The sequence below is a fragment of the Oncorhynchus keta genome, chromosome 1 (assembly GCF_023373465.1).
Source record: "Oncorhynchus keta strain PuntledgeMale-10-30-2019 chromosome 1, Oket_V2, whole genome shotgun sequence".
In the NCBI taxonomy this organism is placed as follows: Eukaryota; Metazoa; Chordata; class Actinopteri; order Salmoniformes; family Salmonidae; genus Oncorhynchus; species Oncorhynchus keta.
In genome coordinates, this window is record NC_068421.1 from 36,381,839 (window position 1) to 36,389,070 (window position 7,232).

The following is a 7,232-nucleotide window of genomic DNA, read 5'->3' on the forward strand; positions in this document are numbered from 1 at the left end:
GCTCCTAGAGTGTGCGGCTCTCTTTTATTTTCAAGTTTCTACTCCACTAGCCAGCACCTCGTCTTAATAGGTGTGCGTTTCTTTATTCTTATAGAAGCTGTTAAGGAACCTTTAGGACTTAGACTTTGCTCTCCGGTAACGCTTGCCATGCAGTAGCAGAGAAAACAGCCTATGACTGGGGTGGCTGGAGTCTTTGACCATTTTATGGGTGTGTGTGTGTGCGTGCGTGCGTGCGTGTGGGTGTGCGTGTGAGTGTGGGTGTGGGTGTGGGTGTGGGTGTGTGCGTGCGTGCGTGCGTGCGTGCGTGTGTGTGTGTGTGTGTGTGTGTGTGTGTGTGTGTTTGTGTGTGTGTGTGTGTGCGTGTGTGTGCGTGTGTGCGCACTAAGTATTTGTGTGGGAACACTAACACTTAACACAAAGGGCTTCTTGTTCCCAGGAGAAAAGAAGTGACAATCAGGTAAAGCCTCTTTTTCCATCTGCTAGTGGTTTTCTCTCCCTCTTAATCAGCACCTCTTCATTTCCTTTTAACGTGTTATCCTCTAGTCCTGTGTGTGCGCGTGTGTAGAACCTACCCAAGCACATACGTCTTTATCATGTCATTTGTTCACTCTCCCAGTTAGTATATTTTTATCCCCCTCTAGTTAAAGAGGTGTGTGAGATATCTGTTAGCCAGTGTGAGATGTGTGAGATGAGATGTAGCCAGTGTCCAGGATTGGCTTTAATTGTGTGTTTGTGGTCTCCGTCTGTGGGGAGAGGATGGATGACAGAGCTGTTGGCTCAGCCAGCTAGCTGTATTATATTTTCACATCATTCCTTTCACTCCTGAGGGCCTCAGCACAACCGTAGGCTGAAATAAGCAATCTGCTCAAGTATTGTGGAACTATTCACTTGATACCCCCAGTCGGACAGTGTGATGATAGGTTACCCCTGTTATTAAGTGTCTCTCAATAGCTCCATCTTCCCTCTCTATACCAGACACACATAACTCATCCAACTTCTGTTCATCCCCCCCCAGCTCCCCAACACAGCCACTCAAATAAATGTAATTTCTGTCAGGCCAAATGTGTCTGGCCTCTCCAGACAATGGCTGTCGGTGGTGAGAGAGGAGATTTCCTTACCTGCTGACCAAACCGGGAGAGGGGGGAAGGGGGAGGGAGGAGAGGAAAAAGAGAAACATAATCGCCTTTTAACAGCCAGTGAGTCACCACATTAGGAGGGTTTGTTTTCCGCTGTTTTCTCCTGAGCCAGACGGCCGCTCCTCAGAGGGGAAAAGCAGTCTTTCTGACCCTTCACTGAAAGGGTCTGTGGTTCCCACAGCACAGTATTGCACGGCCAAATAGAAACACAACGGCAACACACACACACACACACACACACAAAAGTATAGAGGCATGCACGCACACACACACACACACACACACACACACACACACACACACACACACACACACACACACACACACACACACACACACACACACACACACACACACACACACACACACACACACACACACACACACACACACACACACACACACACACACAAAAGTATAGAGGCATGCACACACACACGGCAAGCTCTCACACACACATACTCACTTACTTCCCCTGCCCACGCTCTTCCACCAAAAGATCATCTCTGTAAAATGTGAAAAATAAGGGTCCATTCATAGCACGTCTCCCTGTTGATAGGCAGTAGTTCCTCTCTCCTGTGAGTTATTCATAGACAAAAGACACAAGGAGAAACGAGCAGCTGAAGGCATGAGGCTGGACAGAACACACACCTGGGGTTTGGTATTGCAGCAGACTAGTAAGTTCTGATCAGTTTTGTCTTTTAGACCATAATAAATCAGATGATATGGACAGGCAGGATATGATCCTAGATCAGCTACTCAGAGAGACACACAGGGCCAGAGAACCAGAGATTCTTATCAAAAGTATGGCACAGAAAGACAGAAGTACAAAAACACCTGAAGAACAAGAGAGAGTTCTGTTGCAATGAATGATTATAAATTACTTAATGATGCCCTATTACAGAGCACTGATTAACAAACAGCCATCTCCTTCAAAGCAAGGCGAAGACACAGAGAGGGCAAAATAGGTGTTCTCTCAATCACTGTCTTTTGCCTCTTTTTTAGGCAGTTAAAGAGAGAGAAAGAAAGAGATAGAGAGAGAGTGATAAAGAGAGCAAGAGAGAGAGAGCAAGAGAGCGAGAGAGAGTGTGTGAGCTTCAACGTGATCTAAGACATCACTCCCCCATATCTATCAAATTAAATGTCCTTGATTCCACAGGCTCTCTCTATTGTGTCGGCTCCCACATTATCCAGCAGAAACGTATCTCCATCATTTCACTGATCTTCATCAGGAGTTACAGGCTTGGCTTTCAACCTACCACTCCCTCTCTATTCTCCTTATAGGGAATCAGCCAGGCTGTGATCGGGGTTGTGAGGTCCTTTAGACTGAGAACACAATGAAAAGACCAATGAATGACATGTGACATTTCACATTCCGAACGTTGCGGTGTCATTTCCGGCTTCATCAGAAATATTTCCTCTACATTTTCACTCTCCAACACGTCCGTTTCCTCCAAATACAATTGAGGCTAAGTCGTGGTTGGAGGGCATTTTAAATGAACTTCTCGGAGAGTGCGGGGGGGATTCTTCTTGGGAAATGAAATTGCAGTCACTCCCTGGCCTTTCAGTGATGTGATGTGGCTGAGTGCATATTAATGGCCAGAGACACGTGCTGCGTGTGCTTCTGCACTGGAGATTTAGTAACACGAACAGAGCCACATTCTGACGACAAGAGTTCACTCAAATGTTCCTCGTTATATGGCCTCTCCCTGTCTTTCTATCTCTCTCTCTGTCCATCTTTCTCTCTCTCCTCCTGCTCTCTCTCTCTCTCTCTCTCTTTTTCTCCTCATTAGTCTCACTCTTTTTCTATTTCCCTCTCTCCCCTTTTCACCCTGACAACAACCAAAACATCCTTGCAATGTTCTCCCATCAGATTGTAAACGAGACTCAAGCATTAATTGATGGATCTTTTCCTCAGATCCATTTCGTGTGATGGCACTAACGAGGCTGAAGCATCCAATTAATGGCCGTGTTCCACAGGACCATTTAGGATGGCTTTTGTTGAAATGCATCAGGAATAGGACATGACGTTGCTATTCAGTGAGCCAACTCTCTCCCTGTTGGTTGGATGGATGCATTCATGGGAGGATAACATTCTTTTTTCGCTCTGCACTCATTCCTAACGTGACATTTGTATTGTATGTGCTTAAAAAAGGGGGTGGGGGGTACAGAGGGAGCGAGAAAGGGAGAGAGAGAGAGGATGAGAGAGGAAGAAGATAGAGAAGAGAGAGAGAGTGGGAAAGAGAAAGGGAGAGAGAGAGGATGAGAGAGGAAGAAGAGAGAGAAGAGAGAGATTGGGAAAGAGAAAGGGAGAGAGAGAGGATGAGAGAGGAAGAAGAGAGAGAAGAGAGAGAGAGAGTGGGAAAGAGAAAGGGAGAGAGAGATGATGAGAGAGGAAGAAGAGAGAGAAGAGAGAGAGAGTGGGAAAGAGAAAGGGAGAGAGAGAGGATGAGAGAGGAAGAAAAGAGAGAAGAGAGAGAGAGTGGGAAAGAGAAAGGGAGAGAGAGAGGATGAGAGAGGAAGAAGAGAGAGAAGAGAGAGAGAGAGAGAGAGTGGGAAAGAGAAAGTGAGAGTGAAAGAGAGTGTTGAGGGAAGGAGAGAGAGAGATAGACAGAGAGAGAGAGAGCGTTGAGGGAAGGAGAGAAAGAGATAGACAGAGAGAGAGAGAGCATTGAGGGAAGGAGAGAGAGAGATAGACAGAGAGAGAGAGCATTGAGGGAAGGAGAGAGAGAGATAGACAGAGAGAGAGAGAGCGTTGAGGGAAGGAGAGAGAGAGATAGACAGAGAGAGAGAGAGAGGGAGAGAGTGATCTTTTGCAGAGCATCTGAGCATCTGAGTATCTGAGCAACACTATTTTCACACCCAAACCATTTTTCTCAAGTTCTCAAGTCCTCCTTGTCCTGTGAAAGAGAGGTGTGAAGGTTTCTTTAGTCTTGTGTGTGTGTGTGTGTGTGTGTGTGTGTGTGTGTGTGTGTGTGTGTGTGTGTGTGTGTGTGTGTGTGTGTGTGTGTGCGTGCGTGCGTGTGTGTGTGTGTGTGTGTCTGTGTGTGTCTGTGTCTGTCTGTGTCTGTGTGTCTCTCTGTGTGTGTGTGTGTGTGTGTGTGTGTGTGTGTGTGTGTGTGTGTGTGTGTGTGTGTGTGTGTGTGTGTGTGTGTGTGTGTGTGTGTGTGTGTGTGTGTGTGTGTGTGTGTGTGTGTGTGTGTGTGTGTGTGTGTCTGTGTGTGTGTCTGTGTGTCTCTCTGTGTGTGTGTGTGTGTGTGTGTGTGTGTGTGTGTGTGTGTGTGTGTGTGTGTGTGTGTGTGTGTGTGTGTGTGTGTGTACTCGAGGAAAGGCTTTTTCTCCCTGTTGATAACAAACGTATAATACATACACAGGTACATTATTACACCTTTTCTCACACGTACAGATGCACACCTGCTAATACTGTGGGAATGAGGAAATGCTGGTCTCCCTAGGCAGGCGTGTTGCCTCCCATAATGTAAACAATGTTCCAGCATACATGTCTGCTGACAACACCAGCATCGGTTGGGCAGAGAGGAAGAGGCCAAAATCCACCCAGAGCCTCATCTACACCTGCATTTCTTGCTGTTTGGGGTTTTAGGCTGGGTTTCTGTACAGCACTTTGAGACATCAGCTGATGTAAGAAGGGCTTTATAAATACATTTGATTTGATTTACGAGGGGATTATTTTTCACCAGCACAATTCCTGGCCACATTTTAAACCCCACACACTTAAACTTGTGATTTGTTGGGTGAGTTGTCTGTCTGAAGACCCTCCCAGAATTGTTTTTGTACCCTTAAGTAGTGTGTGCGTGTGCGTGTGCGTGTGCGTGTGGTATAAAATGAGAGAAGGTGATACTCGCGTCTAGCGAGTTGCAGGCACCGAGGCCCAGCGTGATGACTTAATCAGGTTTTATGACACCTCGGATGGCTGACCATATGTTGGCTGTCACAAGAGTCAGACACACTTTATCCGTGGTTTTCTCTGGGGCAGGACATTCCCAAAGACCCTGAGAGTTTCAGGAGTTCATAAAGCGTTGTACATTTTGATTTGTTTTATTGTACTGGTATGGATTTCTTTTTACAAAGTTACTGGGCTAATCTGTTCAAAGATGGAGTGACACAAATTTAAATGGAATTTATATATATATATATTTAACCTTTATTTTGGCAGGGAGGAAACACAAGAAAAATAAGAGTTGTGATGATTCGATTCAAGAATAATGTGGTGTTTTTATGACTTTTGTTTATTGTTTTGGCCAAACAAAGTGATGTTAATTAGATGATGAGAGTTACTGAGATGTGGCTCTCTGGGAAGAATACAATTGGTGTTGAAACTCTGTTTCAAGTATGACCCAGATGCAGACAGTGTCGAAGAAACAAAAGTGTATTTGTAATACAGGGACAGGCAAACAACAGGTTAAAGACAGACAGGGGTCAGTAATCCAGAGAGGGTGCAAAGGGACCAGAACGGCAGGCAGTCTCAGGGTCAGGGCAGGCAGTCTCAGGGTCAGGGCAGGCAGGAGTCAGTAATCCAGAGAGGGTGCAAAGGGACCAGAACGGCAGGCAGTCTCAGGGTCAGGGCAGGCAGTCTCAGGGTCAGGGCAGGCAGGGGTCAGTAATCCAGAGAGAGTGCAAAGGGCGGGACCAGAAGGGTGCAAAGGGACCAGGCAGTCTCAGGGTCAGGGCGGGCAGGGGTCAGTAATCCAGAGAGGGTGCAAAGGGACCAGAACGGCAGGCAGTCTCAGGGTCAGGGCAGGCAGTCTCAGGGTCAGGGCAGGCAGGGGTCAGTAATCCAGAGAGGGTGCAAAGGGACCAGAACGGCAGGCAGTCTCAGGGTCAGGGCAGGCAGTCTCAGGGTCAGGGCAGGCAGGAGTCAGTAATCCAGAGAGGGTGCAAAGGGACCGGAACGGCAGGCAGTCTCAGGGTCAGGGCAGGCAGTCTCAGGGTCAGGGCAGGCAGGGGTCAGTAATCCAGAGAGGGTGCAAAGGGACCAGAACGGCAGGCAGTCTCAGGGTCAGGGCGGGCAGGGGTCAGTAATCCAGAGAGGGTGCAAAGGGACCAGAACGGCAGGCAGTCTCAGGGTCAGGGCAGGCAGTCTCAGGGTCAGGGCAGACAGTCTCAGGGTCAGGGCAGGCAGGGGTCAGTAATCCAGAGAGGGTGCAAAGGGACCAGAACGGCAGGCAGTCTCAGGGTCAGGGCAGGCAGGGGTCAGTAATCCAGAGAGGGTGCAAAGGGACCAGAACGGCAGGCAGTCTCAGGGTCAGGGCAGGCAGTCTCAGGGTCAGGGCAGGCAGTCTCAGGGTCAGGGCAGGCAGGGGTCAGTAATCCAGTGAGGTGGGGCAAGGTATAGAACAGCAGGCAGTCTCAGGGTCAGGGCAGGCAGAAGGGTCAAAACCGGGAAGGACTAGGAAACAGGAGCAAGAAACAGACAGGAGCAGGGGAACAAAGGCTGGAAGGTTTCACGAACAAAACGAACTGGCAACAGACAAACAGAGAACACAGGTATAAATACACAGGGGATAATGGGGAAGATGGGCGACACCTGGAGGGGGGTGGAGACAAGCACAAAGACAGGTGAACAGATTAGGGTGTGACAGTTTATGGAGACACTGTAATGCAATCTCCTGGTTTAAGCAGTATGCCATAGTTTTAGACTAATAGGTTATTTCATATCTTTTTATGTTTGAAATGTTGTTAGCAAGCTTCCTGTGTGTATCAGACACAGTGCTTTTCTCTTAGAGATTATTCTGAACTGAAGACACATCTAACCACATACATCTTAGCCTATTGGTGATAGTAATGTACTCTTTTGTATTTTGTCATGTATTTCACGTACACCGTAATTGTTTTAGTGTCACTTGTTTTGTGACTAATAAATCGTATTAGTTGATTTGAGTAAATGCATTCCTAGTTTTGATTGACGATTCATTATTTTGTATTGATGAATGTTATCTACACCAAACACATTGCATTAAAATATGCACAGGTTCCAACCTTATAATCTCTGGCTAATATAGTCTTGATAAATTAAAGCTGGCATGATAATTGCTATAAACAGCTCATGAGTCCTATACGCTTCTAAATAGAAACAAA

General features: G+C 47.1%; 1 protein-coding gene across 2 annotated transcripts in view; it reads right to left on the minus strand.

The window, feature by feature from the left end:
• The window catches only part of LOC118382723 (A-kinase anchor protein SPHKAP-like), a 131,532-nt gene that overhangs the window by 102,883 nt on the left and 21,417 nt on the right, over positions 1-7,232 (minus strand). The gene's annotated exons all lie outside the window — the stretch shown is intronic.